The 25,971-nt window shown below is 38.2% G+C and overlaps 1 long non-coding RNA gene across 1 annotated transcript in view; it reads right to left on the minus strand.

Annotated features, from left to right (window-relative positions):
* LOC123392250 overlaps nucleotides 1–19,231 on the minus strand; it is a 32,744-nt gene extending 13,513 nt beyond the window's left edge. Inside the window, exons 1-2 of the long non-coding RNA XR_006606962.1 lie at nucleotides 19,168–19,231; nucleotides 18,293–18,412 (exon numbers count right to left, since the gene is read on the minus strand). This is a non-coding gene — a long non-coding RNA (uncharacterized LOC123392250). The remainder of the gene's footprint in view (nucleotides 1–18,292; nucleotides 18,413–19,167) is intronic.
* Between the last annotated feature and the right edge of the window lie 6,740 nt (nucleotides 19,232–25,971).

Raw genomic sequence — 25,971 nt, forward strand, 5'->3', positions numbered from 1 at the left:
GTTTCTATGTGAACATTGTCCTTCTTCATTCAGTCAGAGAGCATGAGAGATGAAATGACTCAGAGTTTCCCGACACTGGTGGAACAAGTTTACTTCAGCAGCCCCTTAAATACTATCAGAGATGAACTTGATTCTTCCCAAGTGCAAGCAGCTTCTAGAAGATCACATTCTAGATAAGTGATATATCATTAATAACCTAGGAGTGCAGTATAAGTTTAGCAATAGAATTATATCTGTCAAGATAAGAAAAGGAGCTGAGGAAGCCATCTTGTTAACCCCTGAGTTATCCCAGACAAGTCAACATTTAAACTTTCTTACACAAATGTTTATCCATCAGAGCAGCCTGGTGATGTTAATTTTGGTAAGGAATATCAACATCTTTATGTTACAAACAGACATGTAGAGACCTATTCCAAATTATGAAGCAAGTCACAGATTAGATACATCAATAGCATGCCAATGCTCAGACCTCCTGGGAAGCCCAGTGTGAGGCTACATTTCTCTACTTGATGGAAATACTGCTGGTTTCCTCAGCAGTCTCAACTTCTAAAACTATTCTATATGTTTTTCTTTCTTTTTTTAAAGATTTATTTATTTATTTGACAGAGAGAGAGCTCAAGAGGGCAGAGTGGTAGGCAGAGGGAGAGGGAGAAGCAAGCTCCCACTGAGCAGGGAACCCAATGTGGGGCTCGATCCCAGGACCCCAGATCATGACCTGAGGCAAAGGCAGATGTTTAATCAACTGAGCCGCCCAGGCGTGCCAACATGTTCTTCTTTTTTAAAAAGATCCTGGGTGTCAGAGCCGTAGTCCAACATATCTCAATGTTTGCGTACATAAAAGTAGAATGAACACACAGAGTGGTGGACAGAAAAATAGACTTTACAGTCCAGGAGAATTACATTAGGCCCCTGCTATGTGAATTACTTAATTTTTCTCCACCCTAATTTTTTCATCTGCTTAAAAAAAATAATAATGGACCTATTTCATGGGGATTTGTGAAGATTAAACAAGATAATGCATTTAAAGAGTTACTCCACAGATGTTAGTTATCATCCTCTTCCCTTCTCAAAAAGTAATGAGGGTTTTTTTTCCCACAAAGAAAATCAAATAAGGATATGTTTAACATTTATCAAAAAAAAAAGAAGAAAAGAAAAAAGAATAGCGCAAAGAAAATAGTCACCAAAGGACTAATGGAAGCTCTATGTCAAAGACCTATTAGTGTAGTGGTTACCAAGCTAAGCTTAGAGTCACCCTAGAGCAAACACCCCTCACACTGCCTCTACCAGGCACATCCCACATCCCAGATTCCATTGCAAGTTCCCTCCCCAACCTTGGTATTGATGCTAAAGAAAATGGGTTGTGGGACAGGATGAGTTTTCTCCCATTGGGCATCTCCAACCCATGCCATCCTCCCAACCTCCTGAGCTAGGGCAAAATGGCGGCAGAAGCCAGAGTTAACAATAACAACAGCATCAGCTCCTTCGAATCTTTTCTGAATGGAGGCAGTATATAAATGTAAAAATAAACAAATTGCAAGCTATGAGGCAACCACAGAGTATTATAAAAAATGGGAAGAGTATGGGCTTTGGAGTCAGCCAGATGTACTCTGCTACTTCTTAGTTGTGTGTTCTTTGGTGTGTTTCCAAAGACCCCAAACCCTCACTTTCTTCCTTGTCATATAGGGCAGTAATAGCTGCTAAAGGTTATTCTGAGAATAAAAGGATACGGGCACCTGGATGGCTCAGTCAGTTAAGCGTCCAACTCTCAGTTTTGGTTCAGATCATGGTTTCAGGGTCATGAGATTGAGCCCTGTGTCCAGCTCTACCTTATGTAGAGTGCATAAGGTTCTCTCTCTCCTTATGCTGAGTGAAATAAGTCAAGCAGAGAGAACCAATTATCATATGGTTTCACTTATTTGTGGAGCATAAGGGATAACATGGAGGACATGGGGAGATGGAGAGGAGACGGGAGTTGAGGGAAATTGGAAGGGGAGATGAACCATGAGAGACTATGGACTCTGAAAAACAATCTGAGGGTTTTGAAAGGGAGGGGGGTGGAAGGTTGGGGGACTCTGGTGGTGGAGGGCACGTATTGCATGGAGCACTGGGTGTGGTGCACAAACGATAAAATCTGTTACACTGAAAAGAAATTAAATTTTTAAAAAAATCTTTAAAAAAAAAAAAAGATTCTCTCTCTTCCTCTCCCTCTGCCCCTCCCTTTTCTCCCTCTCTCGAAAAAAATAAATAAATAAATAAAAATAGAGAGAAGGAGGATAGTATATGTAAAATGACTAGGCCAATTTCCCAGAACCTGAACTATCCTATAGATACTAACATCCTTCCAATGCTCACAGGTACACAACTGCAGCATAGCATTTGCTATATTGGAAGAAGCGGAGAGGGAAGACAGAAACTGAGAGGTTGCAAACAGCAAAGCAATTGAAGTACTAGTCATGGCAGTAATAAATTGAAAGGCTGGGCAAGGAATTAACCCACCAGCCTAATACATACTGATTCAGATTTAGAAAGTGCAGAACATACAGTACTTTTCAATAATGCCATGAAAAGGGGAAAAGGAGAGTTAAGGAATGGCAAACAACTTCATTCTTTATCAGGCTGATTTGGACTGGATAGTGAGCTCCGTAAGACAAAATATAGACAAGACTGGAAGAGTCATGTATTCAGTTAATCCTTGAATACCAACAACTACCAAGTTAAAAATTTAACGAAGAACAACAATCACAGTGATTCTTTTTCTTTTAATAATAAAAGCAGAAAAAAAATCTCATTTTTGAAAATTTAAGTACAGAAAAAAGGAAACAAGGAAATAAAAAACATCGAATTTATTTAAAGGTATGTCATTTAGTTGCCCATTTCTTTATCAACAAATAAGTCAGGCACCGTTCTAAGTAATGGAGATTCAATAGTGAGCAAAAAGAAAAAGTCATCATCTCTCAGAGGGCTTACATTCTGTGGGGAAGGGAGCATGGGTAAGAAAAGCATAAATAAGTCATTTGGTGGTAAGTGCTATTTTAAAATGTTATCTAAGGGGGTAGGGAGAGGAAATACTGGGGTAAGCTTGAGGATCCTTTATCTATCTATTTATTTATTTATTTATTTATTTATTTATTTATTTATTTATTTTAAAGAAAGGCAGACTACTACATGCAGTGCCTCATTTGGATGTGTCTGGAGTCTTAGAAGCTTGACTACAATATGTTCTGTCCGACAAATGGATCTTGGTAGCTTTTTTGGAAGTTCTAGTAGGAGAGGCTGGGGGTCCTTTAACATGAGTGGTCACGTGGGGAGACGGCACATAGGTAAAATCCCTAAGGAAAGTGATGGCACCAGCCACATGGAGCATTCCCAGTAGAGGGAAGAGTGGGTAGAACAGCCCAGTGGAAAGAAACACAAGGAGCTAGAGTGGCTGAATCCAAAAATTTGAGAAGAATGGGAGAGAACAACTTCAGAGAAAGAGTAGAAATGCCAAGCAGGACGATCTGGCTTTAGTTTGGAGGCTCTGAACAGAGGAGCAACACGATCAGACATATTTTAATGGTTTGCTCTGGATGTTGTACTGGGGAAAGAGCACAGAGGGTGGAAAGGCAGGTGCAAGCACCCCAAATGGGGAACTTCTGCAGTGACCTCACTGGGAGGTGACAGAGCCTTGAAACAGAGAAAGAGCTGGAGATGGACAAGTGGTCAGATTCGACACAGCTTGAAAGGAGAGCTGAATGGATTGACTGCTGGATTGGCTGCAGGTATGAAAGGAAGAGAGAAGTTCAGGAATGATTTTAACTGAACAACTAGAAGAATGGGATTTCCATCTTTTAAGATGAAAAAGATTAGAGGGGATATTTAGGGATTAGGGCCTGGGAATAAAAAAATTGGAATGCAGACAGGTCAAGGTTGAGTGACTACTGGCCATATGTGTGGAGTTGTCTAAAAGCCTTCACTAATACTCACATATAATATATCTGTAATAACCAAGTGAGACTGTATACTCTGTTCAGATTTGTAATATTGTAATATTTTTCCTAACCTTAAGTGTTCTTTGAGAATTCAATATAAACTTTGTAACATTCCATTGGTAGATTTTTACCATTCATCTCTTTCACACATTTGTTTCACATTTATCATTACTATATTTAATGCTTTCATAAAAATCTCTGACAGCCTCACTGACTAATTCCTTAAGGGACATGTCCAATTAGAGGGTCAAAAAGTGTGAAAACTTGTAAAACCCTTGATACATATTAAGTTGCATTCCCAAAAGGTTATAACAATTTACAGTCTCACACTTAGGTAGGAGAGTACCTGCCTGTTTAACTGTACTTTTGCCTGAATAGAAAATTAACATTTTCAAGTCTGAATTTCCAATTCTATAGTAAAAATGATCAATGTTGAACTTGCATTGATCTGGATAAGATAAATTTATTATATATAAATATATATTTTAATAATTTATATATTATAAATTTATTTACTGAATTTGGATATTTCCGCATCAGTTTATGTGGCTTGTGAATATCTCCTTTTATAAATTATATACTCCTATCCTTTAAGTTGATCTCTTTAGAAGTTAACATTTAACACTGAAATAAGGACTGTCATACAGCAGTAGGTAACACAGGCTGTATGTGCTCAGAATCTGCACAACCTTATTATTAATGCTTAGCTTACAGATGAAGAAATTTCAGACTAAGGAGAGAAGATGGGCTGCTTTCGGGTGCACAACTAGTCAGTGCCTGAACTGGGACTTGAACCCACCCTGACTCCAGCGACCCCCGAAAGGAACCATCTTTAGTCATTTGAGAAGAGAAGAAGTTCGGAGACCATAGAAAAGTTTGAAATGTTAAGATCTGATTTGTTCAGGTAAGAATTTACTGGACAAATACATCCAATACAGAAATATTATTTTAGCAATGCAAATATTCTACTTAATTGAATATCTGCTGAAAGGCAAAGGTTGGTAGAAGATGTTAGGGGAATGTAAGGGAGGGCTTGATGAGCTCATTTCTAGATTGTAAACACGTAGCTCATCACTCCAAATATGACTGATCTATTTTCAGATGGGAAGTTCTGTTAGTTCTGAATTTACCTAAATTATACGTAAACTTGATGACTACATTTTAAGAAGACATATTGGAAGAAAAATATGGGGTGCCTGAGAATATATTTTTGGTGGGTGATTTATTTTCCTTATAGTAAATACCTTCCAGAAATAAAGGGTATTTAGAATTAAATCATTTTTCCTAATGTCATAAAATATTTTTAGAGAGGGTAGTGAGGTCCCCTCTCTTTCCACAACCAGCTCCGGCCCCCTTACTTGTACCTTCCTTGGCAGATTTTTAGTTCCCCAAATTCGTCATGAGCTGTGATCCTGCCCAAGGCGGCTTCAGCTTCATTACAATAATGCTTATATTTCAGGATCAAAGTTTCACTCTAAATAAGTAGGTGGTTGTGCCTATGGCAGAGAATCAGGGACAGCTCCTCAAGAAGGAAGAATAGACTGAAGGATTAGGTAAGGATCCCCGCAGGTTGTACAACATATTTGCCAAAGCCCTGGGAAGATTCCATTTTCTCTAGGCCATGGGCACTGAGGGGCAGCCAAGACAAGGATATCTTCTAATCACTTCAGAATGAAGATGAAGCAAAAAACTATAGTTCCTACAAACTTAGATTGCTTATAAAATGAATGAATATATTGTTAAGAGATCCCATCAGTGGCCAGCAAAGTCTTCAGGTATCACAGACATCACTCTTGAGAAGTTAAAAATGACAAGAACAAGACATGACCTGAGGATAGCAGGAACATGGTTATAGCCCTGGAGGCTGACCTGGGGTGTCATTAGCGACCCTGCTCAGCGCCTGGGGGATAAAATGGATTTGAATGATGTCATATGCGTCATGGCTTGCTGGAATTATGTTTCTTCAAAAAATCTTCAAAATATGTGTTTTAAAAAAGCAACTGAATCTCAGTAAAGCCATTAAAGAAGCAAAAAGTCAACTGGGAACGTCTCCATTCAAGCATACATTTATGGGAATTAATATCATCATCATCATCATCATCATAAAAATAGCTACCATTTCATAGGCTTTACTATGTACCCAACAGCATGTTAAATATGTAACATCGGCTATCTTTTTAAATGCTCATTCATAACTCTTTGAAATAGATCTTATTCTCATCTGCATTTCATAGTCCAGACATTAAGTAATGGGCTCAAAATGGCACAGCTAGTATATGGCAGAGTTCAGAGGCAAACTCGGATCTGTCTCATGGCAAAGAGCAAGAGCTCAATCATTATTCTGAATTAGGCAAGAATAGTTTTGTCAAAATTTACAGGTTGTATCTACAGGTGAGCTATATTTTGTCTATTACAGGTTATATTGTATTTTACAGGTTAGCTATGATATGTGCTATAGGTTGTTTAATGTATGTTTGCTCACTCCTCTCTTACCATACCTTCTCAGCTGTATTTTTTTCTTACCTCAGTTATTTATTAATGTATTTGCTTCTACTTCAGAGTCCTTTTTAAATCCTAACAGCATAAACAAGTAAATGAAACAAACAAGTAACCTTATTTATAAGTGTTGCTTTAAAGTCCAAAGATCTGACAAATTAAAAAAAAAAAAAGGAATAAATATACTCACTGCCAAGGGCAAAACTACCTCTGAGCATTATGCCTTGAGTACTTCACAGCATATTCTACATTTCAATATTGAGTAAAGATAGGAAGTAGAGACTACAGCATACCTAAAATGGTATTAGCAATGACAGTTATTACCACAATAGCATCGAATCCTCCATTTTGAAATTCTGAAGGCGTTGTGTAGAGCCATCTCTGTGAAAGCTCTTCAGTCAGCAAAAGTGATTAAGACCTTTACTATGCATCTTATTCATAAGCACCCCTGAGAGCAGAGTGCCCACTCACAGTGATGAGTTAGTGGGTCAACCTGAATCATAAGAAAGAATGAACCTGACTGAATCACCCATTCCACTTCCTGGAGCACCTGGTTTTTCTTGGACCACTGCCTTTCACAAACCGCCTCAGCCAAGGTCTCTTTAGCTTATGAAATCTGATAAGGTCACACGCGGAGGAAGTGTGGTAGTGAGATCCACTGCAGTGCTCGTGCAAGCGTTGGGAAACCCATCACCATCTGAAACCAATGCACGTATGTTTTCTGAAGTACAGCACTCTACAGTTTCCAGTCATCTCGACAAAACCTTCTAGCGTGGCCCTGGAAAGCATGGAAGAAACAGAGCTGTTACATTTCAAAATGATCGAGGCACAAAGTCTCTGATAAGGGCGGCTGCTGACCTCATGAGTCATCTAACACCCAGTTGTGGCGTGAGAATTATCCTTCGTGCTGGACAGCCTGAGAGGCGCCCAGCACCTCCTTCTCCCAAGTCTCTACTTGGTCTTCTCACTTCCACCCTCCAGGACGAGTGAGTGGGCTCTCACATGTATGAACTGGAAAAGAGTCACTTGTGTGAAAATAGTTTTAAATCGTATTTTTGTTTTAGCTTGAGGAAGGCAAGTAATGAGAGGGAGGCCAGGAGACACGGACTGTTAAAACCCCTGAACGTTGGCATTTGCCTTAGGAACACACCAGGATATGAAACCTCTTGATTCGGATCATTCATATCGGCATGCCGATGGTGAGCCATCTCTCCTGAGTAGATTTACATTAATTCAGCTCACAGGGATGGATCTATAAGTCATTTACGATGAAAAATTTAACTGTCAAAAAGGTTAGATTGATTGAGTTGGCAGATCGATACACTATCTCCCACAGTCCAGCTGTGTGGAAAACCAAATCATCTGAAGTTTGCTTGGTGAGCATGGATGGAATCAGAACAGGACTAAGAGAACCTCAAGGAACATTCGACATTCAGCCAATAAAGGAGGGTCTTTCCAAATCTCCCCTGATGATTTTGGCCTCTGTGACTTGGCCGTTTCTCAGCTTCTATAGTGGGTGAGCCTCATCATATGTGTTGAGGCTTTCTCCAAGACAGGATAGGAAGCAAATGCCTAAATTTCTGCATACTGAATTATAAAGTTAGAACCACATTCTAGCTCTCCTTTCTGATATTCCTTCCTCAATTCACCTCGATTCAAGTGTCAATTGTTCCCAAACTCTTCTTCTACCATATTTAGATGGCTCATTGTATTCACTGTGTAAGAGTTTTCTAACTTTAATTAATTAATTAATTAATTTTTTATTTTTTTAAAGGTTAACCTTAAAAAGAATAATAAAATAACAGCAACCTTATTTCCCAGTTCTTGGGGGACACCTCACCATCATCTCCAGATATAGACATGAGCCTTTAATTTCAATATAAGGTCTGTCATCTGACAACTACCAAAAAGTGACTAAACTGTGCCTGTCTCAGACATATTTGTCCACACTATTGTATATATGATAACAGGAATTGTGTTCAGATACACACCACACACACACACACACACACACACACACGATAGTTACAAATTTACACACAAACGAAAAGTGTTGAATATATCCTTTTCTACTCAAGGTAACCCAATCCATAAGGCTAAGAAAAGTGAATGCTGACCAGAACCTTCCAAAGTGGTCATAAGGTTTTGGCTACTATAACTTACAAGGTATCAGACATTGTAACTCTGCTTCAAAACAGAGATTGCCAAAATTTTTGCTCAGGAATAACGACTATATTGCTAAATGGGTCATGCCTGGTTGTTCTGTCTACTTCTCTTCCTGCTTTGTGGACACATTCTTATTAATGCAATCATGGCATTTAAGTACTAGATGAGACCAAAAGAAATTCTAGTTAAGCCTTCTGCTTCAACCTAACACCACACAAGATTACCTAGGGCTTACCTTTTCAATTCTTAAAGATTTCCTGAAGCAAAGACCCACAATTTTCCTCCCTCGTAAGTTCTAGAGTTTAATCAAGAAGTTCTTTATGGTAAAAAAAAAAAAAAAAAAAAAAAAAAGAAGTTCTTTATGGTGTGTAAACATAAGTTTTCTTGTGACAAGTCCATTTCTGTTTCTGATCTCTACTGAAATAGAAAAATAATAACTTGGTTCTTCAAGAAATAGGATTCCATAGACTTGAAAACACTGAAGTTATCCCTAATTGCTTTTTTCCCAGATTAAATTCCTCACAGTCCTTCATTTTTTTCTTCACCTACTCTATTTCCTAACATTTTAATTACCTTTGCTTCTTCCTGGGAGCTTACCAAATTTTGTAGATCCCATGTAAAATACAGAGAGATCCAACCCTGCTTAAAATGGTGTAATAAATCTCTAGTAGCTTCTCCTAATAAATATTTAGGGAAAAAGGGAAATTTTTCTCAAATAAATATTTCATCCCATCTCACATATTAAGTTGTGCCTATCACTTCTAATATGTTGATTTAGGAAGGAAAAGAAACTGTATGCTATCAGTCTTCCTACGGATCTGTCTCTTATTCATCCTCATTTTGGGGTTGCTGATGCTCAGAACTTTTGTCTAATAGTTCTCTCCGCCTTTAGCCTGTTTACCTTTCTCGGTTAGGAATCATCAAAGGCCTACCATTCAACCTAAATTCCAAATTCCTCCAGCGAGTCTGAAGCCCCTGCCTGAGCAATTGGTGTTTATTCAAGTTTACAAAAAACACCAAGTCTTTCCTTTATGATCTTCGTGAACATTCCCACAAGCAGCTTCAATAGAGTGAACAGATGATCATTACAAATGAAGGCCTTTCTATTAAAAGTTGAATAGTGATTTTAACAATCAGGTTGAGACAGAACCTTGAAATAAGAAATTGGTAAGCAATGACAAGGAGATGTTTAGGAGAGCCCTCAAATTACAAGGAAAGTTAGAGAAATGCTCTGTGACCATCACAATCTGGGGGAATTATGGCTCTTTTTCATGAGAATTCTTGTAGAAACAATTGGATGAAGGGAAGGTATTGGGCAATGATTAGGAATCCAAGAGAAGAATGGAAGAGATAATATGGAAAAGGTTAAAAAGTAAAATAGAAAATCTTCATCAGTAATTAAGATCCCAGATGCATGTGCTCCTTTGTTCCTTTTGGTTGTATTTCCATCCTAGAGGACATGTTAAGAAGATGTGTCGCTCGTGTTTAAGAGCACAGACGCTGAGGGTCAGAAAGTCTGTGTTCCCCTCTCAAGAGTTCTGTGACAAACTTCTGTAAATTTCATCGACCATCCTTTCCTTTTTCAAAACTATCTCACAAATACCTATTATATGTCAAACATTTTCATAAGCTGTTTACAAACATTTAATCTTCATTACAACCCAAGGAGATAGAAAATCTTAAGAAACCCTGTTTTACAGATGGGGACATGGATGCCCAGGGAGATTAAGTAAATTGCCCAAGGCCACACACCTAGAAAATGGCAGACGCAGACTCTGAGCCCAGGGGGCCTGGGTTCAGGGTCCTTTGTTCACCACTCCTACCAAGGTTGCCTTTAGAATTAACGGAAACAACTTTCAATTCTTCATCAAATAGCAAATACTCAATAAACGGCAGAGTTTCTGTGTTTGCAGGTGCGTGCGGTGATAGTAACCGTAATTGAGTTTCTAAAGTTGCGGATTAAGAGGATTTCCAAGGGTGTGGGAGGAAGCGGTATTGTTGATCAGTAGGTGGAGCTCTTTCCTCTGATTATGCATTTACCCTCCCCTTCCCAGTCCCACCCCACCCTACCCTACCACCACCACCACCACCACCCCCACCCCGCCACGCCCCTCCCCCACCACTGTGCTGTCCGGTATTCAGGTAATGCCAGATGTATCAGATACTAAACTGAGACTCCATCCATGCCCCATCATAAAAATTTCATAGAAAGTCTATAATAATATTTAAAATGTGTGTCTTTTATCAAACTACATTTGTAAAGAATCTATGGAGAGTCTAACAACGCTCATTTTAGTGCCTCTATTCAGTTGAGTAAAGTCAATTTTCCTTGCCGTGTGAAGCGGTGTTGAGAATAACAGATAAAAGACATTTTACCGTGTCTATAAGGCTATCAAAATACTCAGCTTACATAATCATAGCACTTAATACTTCACTCAGTTCAAATTATGTTTACATTAATTAACAACAACTTTGAGTAAATTGGTTCTGGGATAATTATACCCATTTAGCAGACTAGAATAGTGAGCCCAGAGACATTCGATGAAGTTAAATGAATCAGGAGAAATTATTACTGGGACGTAGGATTTTGGGATCTTTCTCTAGTGCTTTCACCACTATAAAATGTTGGCTATGACTGAAGTTCTGGTAGTTTCCTCCTGTGCTAAATGGAAACCACATGTGGCTCTATCAACAGGCAATACGAACACTGAGTTTGAATCCTATTTTCTGCCAGTTGTCAGCTATGTGAGGTTGGGCAGAGTATTAACTCCCTCTCCTTTGGTTTTGGTAAATGGGGATACTGATTGGATAAACCTCGTAAAAGAAAATGCCAAGATCCAGATAAAGCATTTAGAGTCATCCCCGGGTCTTAAAGAGCCTGTGACAATTGTGCAGCATTACTGTTAGCTACTTTCCCTTCCTCCTTTTCTTGCTCTCTTCGTGCCACAAACACTTGTGGAGAACCTGTGTAGACCTAGGTGCTCCATAAGACGCTGAAGGAGACGCTAGAAATGTGAGACCCAGAATTATAAGTCAGGCTTTTCGTTACCAGCTATGTTAGCAGCAATAGAAAAGCCACAGCCATCAGGGAGTTCAGGGAGCAGAGAATCTACTGTCACTGACATGTTTGTGTTCTATTTTCCCCACTGGAAGTAACCATTCATTCATTCCACAAATGTTTATGGAGCACATACTCTGTTCAGTACACAGTGCTAAATGCTAAGGAATTTAAAAATAAAGGTGTATGGATTTCACCCCCAAAGAATTGAAATTTCACTTGAGAAACAAGAACTATACTAAGTGATAGAAGGCGAAGAACACGTGCCACAAAGAGGGGCAAAATTCTTTTATAGTTCATTCATATAGTTAGTAAGACAATCATTTAGCATTTATTGGAGACAAACAGTTTATGTAATACAATCTTATTTTTTTTAAACTTTATATGATTATAAAAGATTATCTAGAAAGAAAAACTGGGTGAGGGGGAGGAGATGTGTTTTTCTTTCTTTCCTTTCTTTGTATTGTATTCTAATCAAATATTTTAATTAGAAAAAGGTTTACTGGGGGGGAAAAAAAAGTATTAAGTATCTCCTAGCTTTTTGTGAGAAAAATCAAGTATCCTCCAGGCAGGAAAATTTAGTGAAAATAAATGAATAGGGCAGCCAGGAGACTTTGCTTGACCTTGAACAATTGACTCCATTTCTTAATAACTTCAGTTTGTTGTCTATAAAATGAGGATAATAACTGCATTGCTCTGATCACAAGAGTGTTAAAAAGATACAGGGAGAAACAGTCAGTAGGAAAGTTCTTTAGATTGTACTGAAAGTGGGCAATGGAATAAACCAAAGCTACGGGATGGATAATGTGTACAAATGAGATAAGACTTTCATTACTGGTAAAACAGAAGTAATGACTCTATATTAGTACATATTCCACATCAGTACCTTATGGTGAAAACTGCTCAGAATCGGCCCCTTGGATTCATATTTCTGGGTCCTCTCAGCACCTGGGGCCATGCTTTGCATACGATAGAAGGGCTTTTAGAAATTATAGTAATATTCAGGAGATTTGGCAAATAAATTTTTAAATTTTTGTTATAGAGAATTAAATTGAGTTTTATCATTTCAATAGATGCAGAAGAAGCATTTGAGGAAGTAGGTCTAGAGGGAACATACCTCAACATATTAAAGGCCTTATATGAAAAACCTACAGCAAAAATAATATTCAATGGGAAAAAACTTAGAGCTTTTCCCTTAAAGTTAGGAACAAGACAAGGATGTCTACTCTTGCTATTTTTATTCAACTGCAAGTCCCAGCCACAGATGTTAGACAACATAAAGAAATACAAGGCATCCAAATTGGTAACGAATAAGAAAAACTCCCACTGTTTGCAGATGACATGGTACTATATATAAAAAACCCTAAAAACTCCACCAAAAAACTACTAAAACTCATACATTAATTCAGAAAAGTTGCAGTTATCCAAAATCAATAGGAAAGTTGTCCAAATTCAAGGGACAGAATTGTTGAATTGTTGAATTCCTCCTAAACACTAACCATGAAGCATCAGAACATGAAATTAAGAGGGGCACTTGGATGGCTCTGTTGGTAAAGCATATGATTCTTGATCTCTTGGGATTGTGAGTTCAGCCGCATGTTGGGTGTAGAGATTACTTTAAATAAAAAATCTTTTTTTTTTAAGTGAAATTAAGAGAACAATCCTATTTATTTACTATTATTGTACCAAAAATAGTAAAGTACCTAGGAACAATTTAACCAAAGCAGTGAAAGACTTGTACTCTAAAAACTATAAAACACTGAAGAAATTGAAGACACACAAACAAAAGGTTTGTGCTCATTGATTGCGTATAAATGTTATTAAAATATCCATACTACCCAAAGCAATCTACAGATTGAATACAATCCCATCAAAATACCAACAGCATTTTTCACAGAACTAGAACAAACAATCTTAAAATTTGTGTGGAAACACAAAAGAACTTGCATACCAAAGCAAACTTGAAAAAGAAAAACAAAGCTGGAGGCAACCCAATTCCTGATTTCAAGTTATATTACAAAGCTCTAGTAATCAAAACAGTATGGTACTAGCACAAAAATAGACACTATTCTAGTCTGAAATAGAACAGAAAACACAGAAATAAACCCACAATTATATGATCAATGAATATTAGACAAAGGAGAAATGAATATTTAGTGGGGAAAAGAAAGTCTCTTCAACAAGTGGTGTCAGGAAAAGTAGACAGACACATGCAAAAGAATGAAACTGGACCACTTTCTTAAGCCATCCACAAAAATAAACTCAAAATGGATTAAAGGCCTAAATATCAGACCTGAAACCATAAAAATTCTAGAAGAGAGCACATACAGTAATCTTTCTGACCTAAGCCACTATAACATTTCTCTAGATATATCTCCTGAGGCAAAGGAAATAAACACAAAAATAAACTATTGGGACTACATAAAAAAAAAAAAAAGTTTCTGACCCGCAAAGAAAACAACCAACAAAACTAAAAGGCACCCTACTGAGTGGAAGAAGATATTTGCAGTGACATATCTGGTGAAGGGTTTGTATCCAACATATATAAAGTACTTATAGAATGCAACACCAAAAAACAAAAACTCAAATTAAAAAATGGGCAGAAGATGTGAACAGACATTTCCCCAAGGAAGACATACAGATAGCCAACACACTCGCAAAAAGATGCTCAACATCACTCATCATCAGAGAAATGCACATCAAAAGCGCAATGTGCAATTGATGGCTAAAACCAAAAACACAAGCAAAAACAAATGTCGGAGAGGATGTGGAGAAAAAGGAGCCCCCTTGCACTGTTGGTGGGAATGCAAACTGGTGCAGCCACTGTGGAAAACAATGGGAAGTTTCCTCAAAATATTGAAACTAGAACTACACTATGACCCAGTCATTGCACTACTGAGTGTTTACCCAAAAAATACCAAAACACTAATTCAGAGGGATACAGGCATCCCTATGTTTATTGAAACATTATTTCCCATAGTAAACTATGGAAGCAGCCCAAGTGTCCACAGATAGATGTGTGTATAGATAGATAGATAGATAGTTAGATAGATAGCTATTGTTCAGAATGAAATTTTGCCATTCAGAATAGCATGCGTGGATTTAGACAGAGTAATGTTAAGCATATGTTAGAGAAAGACAAATACCATGGGATTTCACTCATATATGGATTTTAATAAAACAAATGAGCAAAGGAAAGAAGAAAGAAAAAAAAAAAAACAAGAACAGACTCTTATCTATAGAGAACAAACTGATGGCTACCAGAGGGGAGGTGAGTGAAGGATGGTGGGGATTAAAGAATATACTTACACAGTGTAAATATATAAGCATATATTTACAAAGTATAAAGAATATACTTATTAAAAAGAAAAGTACACTTATCTTGATGAGCACTGAGTGGTTTATAGATTTACTGAATTACTATATTGTGATATACACCTGGATTTATTACAATGCTATTTGTTAATTATACTGGAATTCAAATATAAATAAATAAATAAGCAATTTTAGCTATCTTCCCCCAAAAAGTAAATTTGAGTTTTATTCCAGTTTGAAATAGTCTAGTTACCGATTATTGATTGTATTTCTATATCTGAGTATTTACCGGGTGTTACATTTCTCCATTTTTTTTTTCCAACTACAGAACACAGTATATTGAAAAGCATATGATTCTAAATAGTCACAATTTTAAAAGGCAAAATCAGTGGCTTGAAAACTAATCTTGATTTCACTCTGATTCTCTTTTCCCTCCTACAGTATTTAACCAGCCTGGTGCTTGGCACATAGCTGAAAACTCCTTACCTGTGTGTCGAACTGGCCTGAATTCGAACCTGAAATCAGATTTTCAGTTACTAGTTATATTACCATATATTATATGAGGCTAATAATTCAAGCCATGTATTTAATTTGAAAAGGTGTCATGGGGACTCCATTTCAGCCACTGTTAAACACTGTGGTATTTTCACATAGTGGGAAATGTTAACAGCAAAGTGTGATAGCCACCATTCAAACTTTGCCTCTGGGTTTCCCTATCAATCAGCTCTAGGGAAGAATAAAGTAAAATGTGCACAGTCTCAACTTTCCCATCTCAGTGTTCTCTTTCTGATCATTTTACATACAAACCCAGAATATTTTTCTATAGACCCCTTGCCTCTTTCACATTGAAGTTAAGAGCCTAGACAAAGAAAGAGAGGTAAGAACATTAAAGAGGGAAAATCTATAAAAACAAGCATATGTACTTGTAAAATACAGGAATAAAAGAGAGATGATTGATCTATTTCTTTAAAGCGTTGGAAATCCTTTGCTTCTTATGCTAAATATCATTGCTAGCCCTTTAAAAAGTAAGTTAAAAAGAGCAGCATGTTAAAGTTTCCCAGCTTTCCTAACAAAACAGAGCATTTGACTAAAGCAGAAGATGCTGATTTCTTGAGTGATTTACTTAGGAAACCCAAACTGTCTTGGAGGGATCTCTTGAAGTTGCTTGAGGTGTCAGTGGAGAACTGGGCATATCGGGGTTGGGGGGGGGGGCAGGACACATTAGGCCTGCCAGTATGAGCTGATGTCCCTGGTCACCCAGCGGTCTGGATCTCCAAAGGAATAGAGAAACTCGTTTCTGGTTCTTATCTTATTCATATTCAATTCACAGTGCAAATTCCACTTACAACCTTTCAAAGACCCTAGTATACACAGAGAAATAAACAGAGTAATGGGGAGCTCTGTGGTTAATTTCCTATACAAATAACAGCAGGGAATCATTTTCCTATGGTGAGCTCATGTGTGTTAAGGAAACAAAATGTAAAGGCAGCAGAATAAATATCAATGATAGTAAGTCCAGAGGTGGAGTGTGATCCAGCCTCTTTGGTCTGTTCTGTCCGCAATGAAAGCTGAGGATACAGCAAGAGCATTAGAGGACTTAGTAACTGTGACACAAGGGAAGGCTTTGATCACTCGCCTCGGCACCCCACGCCCACCCCCAACCCCCACCTTTCCCATCTCAGTAAGAGAAGCAGTCTCCTTCCCCAACTCAGGGATCTCTGAAGATTGCGCAAGTTCTTTAACAGCTTCCCTTAAAAAAGCCATACAATTAGAAAGCGCCATATTGCAAGATTTCTTTGCTATGGGTTCTTTCATTTTACAATTATTTTCTTTTTCAAAAAAAAATAGGCGAAATAATCCAAAGTGTGGAACTGTGTGACGGCTTCTACAGAAGGAAGGCTATGTAAAATAAAAGAGAAGGCCATCTTGAAAACTCACTCGAGCAGTCTTCTGTTTTATTTGGCAATCTCCATTTAGTTAAAGAATTAGGGTTGTGGAATGGGATGATGGATACTTAAAACACCTAGGAATGCTAGAAATTCTTAATTACTGAGAATGGGTAAGAATCAATGTGTTGCTTTACTTAGATGTTCTTGTTCAAACCACAAGTGTCATCATTTTACCAGTGACTGCCAATTTTCATTATAAACAAAAATATAAAAACTTCCTTGAAGGAGATAGTTCAATCTTTGAAAATTTAGCAAGCACTTTGATATCTTTAGTACCTGTGACTTTATGATCAATAATAGTTATAATTTTCTGAATTCACAGATTTGGAAGTTATCAAATAAACGGGTAGAATTTTAATTATTATTGACCTAATGATAAGCCCTGGACTTAAAAAACAAACAAAAAAAATCCTTGATATTAACTCATTTATTTTTCATTTGTCTTTAGTAAAAGAGGATTTCAGAAAAATCAAGATGAAATTATATTGGTGATTTGGATTACTGGGATCTTGACTATTGATTAAATTCCGATTCCAAAGGAGCAAAAGCAGAGGAAACAGATTCCAGTTTTTGGTCCGTAACTCACCGCACAACTTTAAGTAATTCCCTTAAACTCCCTGAATATCAGATTCCCTCACCAATTAAAAGAGGAAGGTCAACAAAAGTAATCTCCTTACAATTTTCAAATGCTATGATTTTATGATTGTTAGGATGCAGAAAGACAATAGTGAACATTTTTTTTTTCTTTAATGGAATTAGTGGGAACGTGGATCAATTAAGGTTAGGAACCTAGATTGTAGTTATCAATACCACTGACTAGCTGAGTGAGCCAAATTAAGCCCTTTTTGAAACAGGAAGGAGTATAAAGAAATTAAATTAAAGCTGAATAATTTCATGTAACTCCCTTAGTAAGCTTTCTGGATCTCACTGTTCTTGTCTGAAATACGAAAGTGATTGACTAGATAAACTCTGGAAGCTTCTAGCTCTAAATTTCAATGTCTCTGTAACATTGTTACAAAAATGTTTTGACCATTTCTATTTTCTAGATTTGCTCTATCCTAATGGTGGTTAAATCATCATTTTCTATACCAATCACTGTAAAGACCAGTTAATTACCAGGAAATCACTTCTGATCTATTTATCACTCTTCAAAATAATGAGTATGGTCCAGGTGTTCATTGCTAGGATAGCCAAATCTCGTTGATGAACCATTTCATTCATTTATATTCATTGAGTTTCATTCAGTAAATAGGCATTGAGTGTCTCTGCCTTCTTAAGTGATGACTAAGTCTTTTGACTAAAACATTCCACTTCTTTAAAAAAACAAAACCACTTACCTTCCCTGTGCTGCTTTAACCATAAAATTGTGACCACGGATACTTCCCTCCATTATAAGGGCTCTGATGACTCATGACATTTGCAAGGTGCACTGAGGTCCTTCATGGAAGGCACTCCATCTGTTGCAGAGTGTAATTAACATTATGAGTTTACCAAAGAAACATAAGAGTCATTGTTAAAGAGCATCGTGGGGGCTGTCTTGTCCTTTAGTCATAAGACACCTCTGATGTGGAGGAAGGTAATAATTTATAATAGCTCCTAAAAGTAACTTGGACATGAAAAGAGGTAGTTGTTTTTAAACTCAACACAGTCTTTTTATTAATTAGAGGAGCAGCCATGGCAATGTATTCAACATGTTTTATTTTTGAACTAATAAGAAAAACAATTAAGTACCATGCTCTGGAGGACATGTTGGCGTCTACGAATGCCAAAGAAGGTAATATAATATTCATATGGATTAAGCAAGCTATTCTTTAGGGAGTTCAGTGGCTACAGAGCTGGGAAATTCTGGTTCCTTTGATCAAGAGTGGAGAGATGCTGCCTCTACCATCTTTTATATGTGCTTTCATTCTGCAACACACAGAAGCAATGTCAAGAGAAAGGGTATCTATTTCAGGACTCTAGATTGCTTGGCAATGCTAAGTGAAAGGTTTCCCTGATCTCAGCACCTCCTCCAGGAGGCAGGAAAGGCTCTGGGGAAGTCTCAGGGATCCAGAGAATGGTTCTCAAGCAGTTCCTTCTGATAAGCCTAAAGCACCATGCACATTTAGGTCCTAACTGAAGATTCTTGGTGATGCTGCTGCTGAACATGGTGTTACTGATGGGGGTATGTGATTATTTTGACGGCTTGGGGACGAGAGCTAATTGTACTCACCATGAAACACAGTTGACAATTCAGTATCTCTCACCTTCAATAAAAGAGGGAGGGGAAAGAAGAAAGAAAATTTCTGGTCTTATCCAGAGACTCTAGAGACAGAAATAGATGAAAAGAATTCATTGATAAGCTTTCTGAGAACTTAATTAAATTAATATTTATCTATGTATTGTTCAAAAGCAGAACTTGAAGTAATAAGATGAAAGTAATAATAGAATGAGAATAAAATGTTATACATGTCCTTTTGGTATTTGGCATGTTTCTGGCATTGTTCTATGCTGCTATTAAAAGAATATGATTCTACTTTTCATAAATTTAAACCATTGAAAGGTTTGAGGCTAGGAAGGAAGGGTGAACAGTTAAAGCACAGGAGATTTTTTAGGGTGGGCAGACTATTCTGTATCATACTGTGATAGTGTACACACGGCATTATGTATTTGTCAAAACCCATAGAACTGGGTAATGCAAAGACTGAACCCCAATGTAAACTATGACCTTTAATTAATAATGATATTCCAGTATTGGTTCATCACTCGTAAAAATGTGCCACACTAACACAAAATGTTAATAAAAGGGAAAACCGTGGAGGTAGAGGAGAGATTAGTTAATGTACTTCCTGCTCAATTTTTCTGGAAACCTAAAATTGCTTTTAAAAATAAAGTCTATTCATTTAAAGACATTTAAATCATCGCCTAGTCTAAAAAAGAAGGGAAAGCTTTTATGTTGCTATAAACAAATTCAGTTTAAACAAAAGGAAGTCAAGGAGGTTATATTTTTGAAAATACCGATGATCATCCCTTATTACAAAACAACACATCAAAGCCAAGCTTGACTGTAACTACCCCTTTAACCTGCAGGTATACTTGTCATGTTCAAAAGAAGCAATATTAACACGGAGTTTTTAGTTTATTTTGAACTAGAAAAATGAACTGAAGTACCGATTTTTAAAGTAAAGATCAGTGGTGATCGCTATGAAAACTATGCCTGTATTCCTCAATCCAGAACCAAAGATAAAATATTTCATATCATATAAGACTACAGTATTTTTGACCAGTGTAGATAACACATAAACAGGGAGGCAGCTAGATCACACAGTCAGCTGAATTCTATGTTCTCAATTCTTGGTACTTCCTATTCTGGGAATCTCATAAACCGAGATTCAAATGTCATGGGAAAGTGGAAGTGAATACACTGTTCTTTATGGTAAGTCATCTGGAATCAAATGGTTATGATATAGTAATAATATTTCATATTTGTGCAATGTCTTTATGTCCTGAGTCATCTCACTAATGGGTAGTCAGTTAAGTCATAAAACACAATGGTAGCTACAAGGAACAATTGTGTTAAAGTTTTGAGGATTATCAGGATCCAATCTTACAAACTCCATTAGGACTAAAACTATAGTTGAAGAAACACTCTCATGGTCCTACTTTAGATAGCATTGTCTTTTGAGGCTGCAGGGTAATATTGCAGTAATCTATCAAGATCATTGCGGTGTGGCTAACTCAGGAAAAGTCTTAAAATAGGTAAAATTGACTTTGGAATACCTTCAGGGATAACTAATTTCCTTTATTCTCAGAAACAGGTTCTTAGTACCCACAACTAACCAGGGATTTTTTTTTCCATCCTGCCCCTAAAACATTTGCTGCTCCTTGCCTCACCCCATTGTTTAAAGGACAGGGCCTAACCCATGGTGGCCGGTATAGTCCTACTCTCCTCATTCATGTTCCTGCTGCTCCTCCAATACCATCCATTGGCTTACTCATTCTTCACTGACTCCATTTTTTTTTTTCTTACACTCATTCACTTCATCACTTATACATTCCATGTTGAGTGCCTATTATTAAACTAGATACAGGGTTAGGGCTCCATAATATTGCAGATGATAAGAGAGATGTGGTCCCTCTACTCATGGAGTTTATGAGTCTATCTAGATAGACAAACTTTAAACACGTATGACTCGAATGAATATTTAATTATAAAACTGAGAAGCGCTATATAGGAAAATGCCAAGTTTTGAGAATGTGTAAAAAATAGAGCAACTTAACCTGAAGATGTCAGAAGATGTCTGAGTAAGAGTTGGCCAGGAGAAGTTTGAGGCTGTGATGTTTTTTATTTGGCCTAGCCTACCATCAACATGCTGAAACCTGCCAGTCTTGCATTTCCACTTTGGGACAAAGCTCCCTATTCCTTTTGAAATGCAATGAGCTAATCTGATTCACCATAGTATTGATATATTGTGGAAAAAACTCTTGAAGACACCTTCAAAAGAACCTCTTCTCTGACTCAACCCCATACGTTTATGTCAAAGGAGATATATCTGCCTCTCTGGTGTCCAAAGACCAGCTATCTCTAACTGAGGCAATGTAAGGTCAATTATGATGAGAAAGCTGATGAATGAGCTAACTTAGACAGAGTGGTTTATGCTGCCTCCTTTACCTTTATCTGGGCTGGACCAGACAGTGAGCCTCAGGTATATGTCACCATGGCCAAGATGGACATCTTGGTGCTTCTCTGGTCTCACAACCTATTTTACCAGAAGACAATCACTGGTGCTTCTCTGGTCTCACAACCTATCCTACCAGAAGACAATCTACCATATAAAAATAAAAAATAAACTCATCAGTGGTGGTGACCCCTTCTGTCACTTTCTATAGATTTTCACAGAAGGACCTTATAGTTATCTCTTGGCCTTGAGCTACCTAATGAGATAGTCTTTATTGGAGCCATAAGAGCCATAAGAACCCAAATGGTTCCAGCATGATATTGGGCAGTCAGCAAACAGAACCCACAGGCACAAGTGTGAGGTAGTTTAACTCCAATGTGTCCCTACAGTGTCTTATGTCTCCCCCTTATAAACACCCCATATCACAGGCAACTGCCCACTTGGTGATACCTGTTTGGTGAAAGTCTACATTGTTATGTCCCACTTGTCAAAACGATATCCATACTTCTTAATCAAAACTTATCTGTTCTCTGTACAGTATTTGAAAAACCTACTATCACTATGGTACAATTAGTCATTACATCAATTAAGAAGTCAGCCAGTAAAGTGGTGCCTGGGTGGCTCAGTCAGTTGAGTGTCCAACTCTTGGTTTCTGCTCAGGTCATGATCTCATGGCTCATGGGAGCCAGCCCCATGTCAGGCTCTCATACTCAGTGGGGAATCTGCTTCTCTCCCTCAGCCTCTCCCCACCACTGTCCTCCCAGCATAAATGAATAAATCTTTTAAAAATCATTTTAAAAAGTCAACCAGTAAAAATATATTGAATGATTGAAGTAGTTGTGTCCCAATATTCTTGTACAAAATACCCTCCCTCTACTTTACACTTTGACTTTTCTTAGCCTCATTTATTTCTGTGGCTAAAATGAAGGAGTTGGACTTCAAGATGAGCTTTGAACTCCTATAATCTATTTGATATAAATGGGTTGTAAAAGTGTAATCAAAACATTTTTCTCACTGATATAGGTTTCTCCTTCCAGGAACTACAATGCACATAGGTCTACAAGTCTTCCCAACTCTGTGTCAGCTAGCAAGGTTTTTAATAATCTGCTTTTTTCCACCATCCTCTTTACGAGAACCTTCTCCCATCATTAGAACTCTTCCCCTTCTCTAAGTTCCTCATATTCTATTTTCCCAGGCCTGAAAGATGTGCATTCTGTCCTTTGTTTTTTCCTTATATTTATGTACTTATAAACATTATTTAGAATTGTTCTGTGACATTATATATGTATAGAATACCGTGTGCATTGACTTGTTATTTGTTTTTTGGAAGCAACACATTTTCTGATATCATCAATGCTAATGATGTATAGAACTAGTTCATCCACTTAAACTTCTATTTCCAATATATGAGTGTGCCATAAATTAATGATTCATTCATTTACTGAATATACATTTAGGCCATTTTCAATCTTGTGCCTTTACAATAGCACCACAAGAACAATCTTCTTAAATATTTCTTTGGCCATGTGTAAGAGTTTCTCCCAAGAGTAGATGCCAAAGCATAGAATTCCTGGTCACAGATCATATATATCTACAAATTTACTGGATATTTACAAGTTATATAAATGGCATGGAATTAGTATGCAGAATATAGAAAGAATTCCTAAAAATGTGCAAGAAAAAATGATTAAATATAAAATGGACAAATGATACAAATAAACAACTGAATAAAGAGAGACCCCACTTGGCCAATAAATATTAGAAATATGTTCAACTCAGCAGTATCCAGGGAAATAAACATTAAAATAAACAAACTCAGAAAGTGGGCCACTATTTCATACACCTCAAAGTGGAAACAATTTTAAAGCCTAGTGGGGGAAAAACAAAGGATACTGGAGCAGGAGTAGCAGAAGTCATCCTGTGGGATGACAATGAATGACTTACACTCTCTGGGCCTTTGTTATTTCACCTGTACAGTGAGGATGATCTCTAAGAATCCTGAAAGCCCTAACATTTCCCTAACTTCTTGCTGTTCAATTAAACATGATTCCACCCACACTGTATTCAGGAGGACATACAGGATACATTATTTGTCTCAGCCAGTGTGTTGGAGCCTGCTAGCATTGATGGACCCTGTTTTGATGCATTCATTTGTTCTCTCTCTCTTTTTTTTCCCAAATATTTATTAACGACATAGAACATACTGGACATCTGGCAAGTTGTTGCGCTCCTGGGGCAGGGAAGAGTGAAAACGAGAACCTCTTAAAGAGATCATACACAGAGATCACTGTTACGATGTGCAGGAGTGGAGAGGAGGAATAGGAGATGCTATAACGCAGAGCTAGTAGAAAAGTATTCCCAAACACAGCCAGGTAGAAACAAAACTGGAAGGTTGAGCACATCATCCACATATAAGGAGGAGCAAACATAACCAGGGAGAAGGCAACAATCGGCATGAGGGAAGATGGAGAGGTGAACAGACTGTTTCAAGAGTGGTCCTTAAGAGGTGAAGGGTGAAGAGGGAAGGCTGTAGGGGAATACAGAGTCCAAGAGTATACCGACTTTGTAAGCTATGTTAGAAGATTTAGCTTCTCTCTCTCTTTTTTTTAAAGATTTATTTATTTATTTGAGAAAGAGAGAGAGAGAGAGAGAGAGAGAGAGAATGCATGTAAGAGCATCAGGAAGGGCAGAAGGGGAGAGAGAAAAAAAAATCTCAAGTAGCCTTCCCCCCCCCGCCCCCCACGCATGAAACCCACACCCTGGGATTTGATCTCACAACCCTGAGATCATGACCTGAGCCAAGATCAAGCGTTTATGTTTAACTGACTGAGCCACCCAGATGCCCTGAGAAGGTTTAGCTCTCGGGGCACCTGGGTGGCTCAGTGGTTTAAAGCCTCTGCCTTAGGCTCAGGTCACGATCCCAGGGTCCTGGGATCGAGCCCCGCATGGGGCTCTTTGCTCTGCCGGGAGTCTGCTTCCTCCTTTCTCTCTGCCTGCCTCTCTGCCGACTTGTGGTCTCTGTCTGTCAAATAAATAAATAAAATCTTTAATAAAAAGAAAAGAAAAAGAAGGTTTAGCTCTTATCCTAGGAGCAAGGGGGAGCCACTGATGGCTTTAAGGCAGGTTTTAAGACTGAGAGATTGAGGTAGAGTTTAGAGGTCAGTCTGCAAGGCTGAGGGAAAGGAACCCAGCTAAGAAGCCACACAGGAAATGGCACAGAGCCCTGGATGCAGAGAGGAGATGGGAGTGAAATGGTTAGATCAAGAGATTTTGGAGAGGTAGAATCAATAGGCCCTGGTTTGATTAAACACGTGAAGGAAGTGAAGAGGAAAAATCAGAAGGACTCTCAGGTTTATGGCTTGAGCAAATGTGGTAAAGGTGATGTTATTCCCTGAGATGCAGGCCACAGGTCACAGGCCAGAAGGGGCTCACCAGGAATGAAGAGCAGCGGTCTACTAATTAGCATATGTGATTCTGAAACCCTACTGAGCAGTGCTGCCTAGAGATTAGGTTTGAAAATTCTTACTATATAGTAGGCAATTGAAACTCTACTGGTAGATAATGTTATCTCCTTAGAACATCTAGATTGAGAAGAAAGAGCAAAGGAGATTGAGAACATGTCAGAGGGGTAGGAGGAAAAACCAGGAGAGTGCTGTCTTAAACACACACATGCACACACACACACACACACACATACGAGACAGAGTGAGCAACAAGTGTCAACAGCCCCTGAGATCCACAGAATTTTCTATTTTTAAATATAGTTACCAGTCTGTGAGTTACCAATTCTCCTTCAAGGTGGGTCTTAGCAACAATAACCTTTCAGGAAAATCCCATGATGGATCGTAGACTTAACCCTATCCCAGAGCTGACTTGGAGGGATCGATTCATGACTTCCCTGGGGCATTGGGGTGACTTATGGAGAATTTACCTTGCACTTGCTGCAGCCCCCAAGGAGCATCTGCCCGGATAAAAAGTGTCCTTTCTGGCTTTACCACGCTTGTCACTCACACCTGCATGGTCCCAGTGGGGAAGGCAGCCCTCATCAACTTGTTCTGCAGGGACAAATAAGAGTGAACAGAGAGCTACCAGGCGATGCTGTAGAGTGAGGTAAGAAAGTGTCCCGCCGATATCAGCGGAAACTCCCCAGACGCAGAACGTGATGGCGCATTTAGGAATGTAGCCAACATGATAAGGAACATCTCCAGTTGTGGGGGGTGGGAGAGGAAGGCAACTGACAAGGACTCGGGGACCTTATTCAGGACGCACGCGGCACAGATCATGCCAGCATTGCTAGCTCTGAGCTCCCCAAAGAAAAGTGGAGCCGAATAAATGTTCCTCTGCTTCTTTAACCCCTT

Source organism: Mustela putorius, unplaced genomic scaffold (assembly GCF_011764305.1).
Source record: "Mustela putorius furo isolate JIRA1106 unplaced genomic scaffold, ASM1176430v1.1 tig00000480_pilon_pilon_pilon, whole genome shotgun sequence".
Lineage (NCBI taxonomy): Eukaryota > Metazoa > Chordata > Mammalia > Carnivora > Mustelidae > Mustela > Mustela putorius.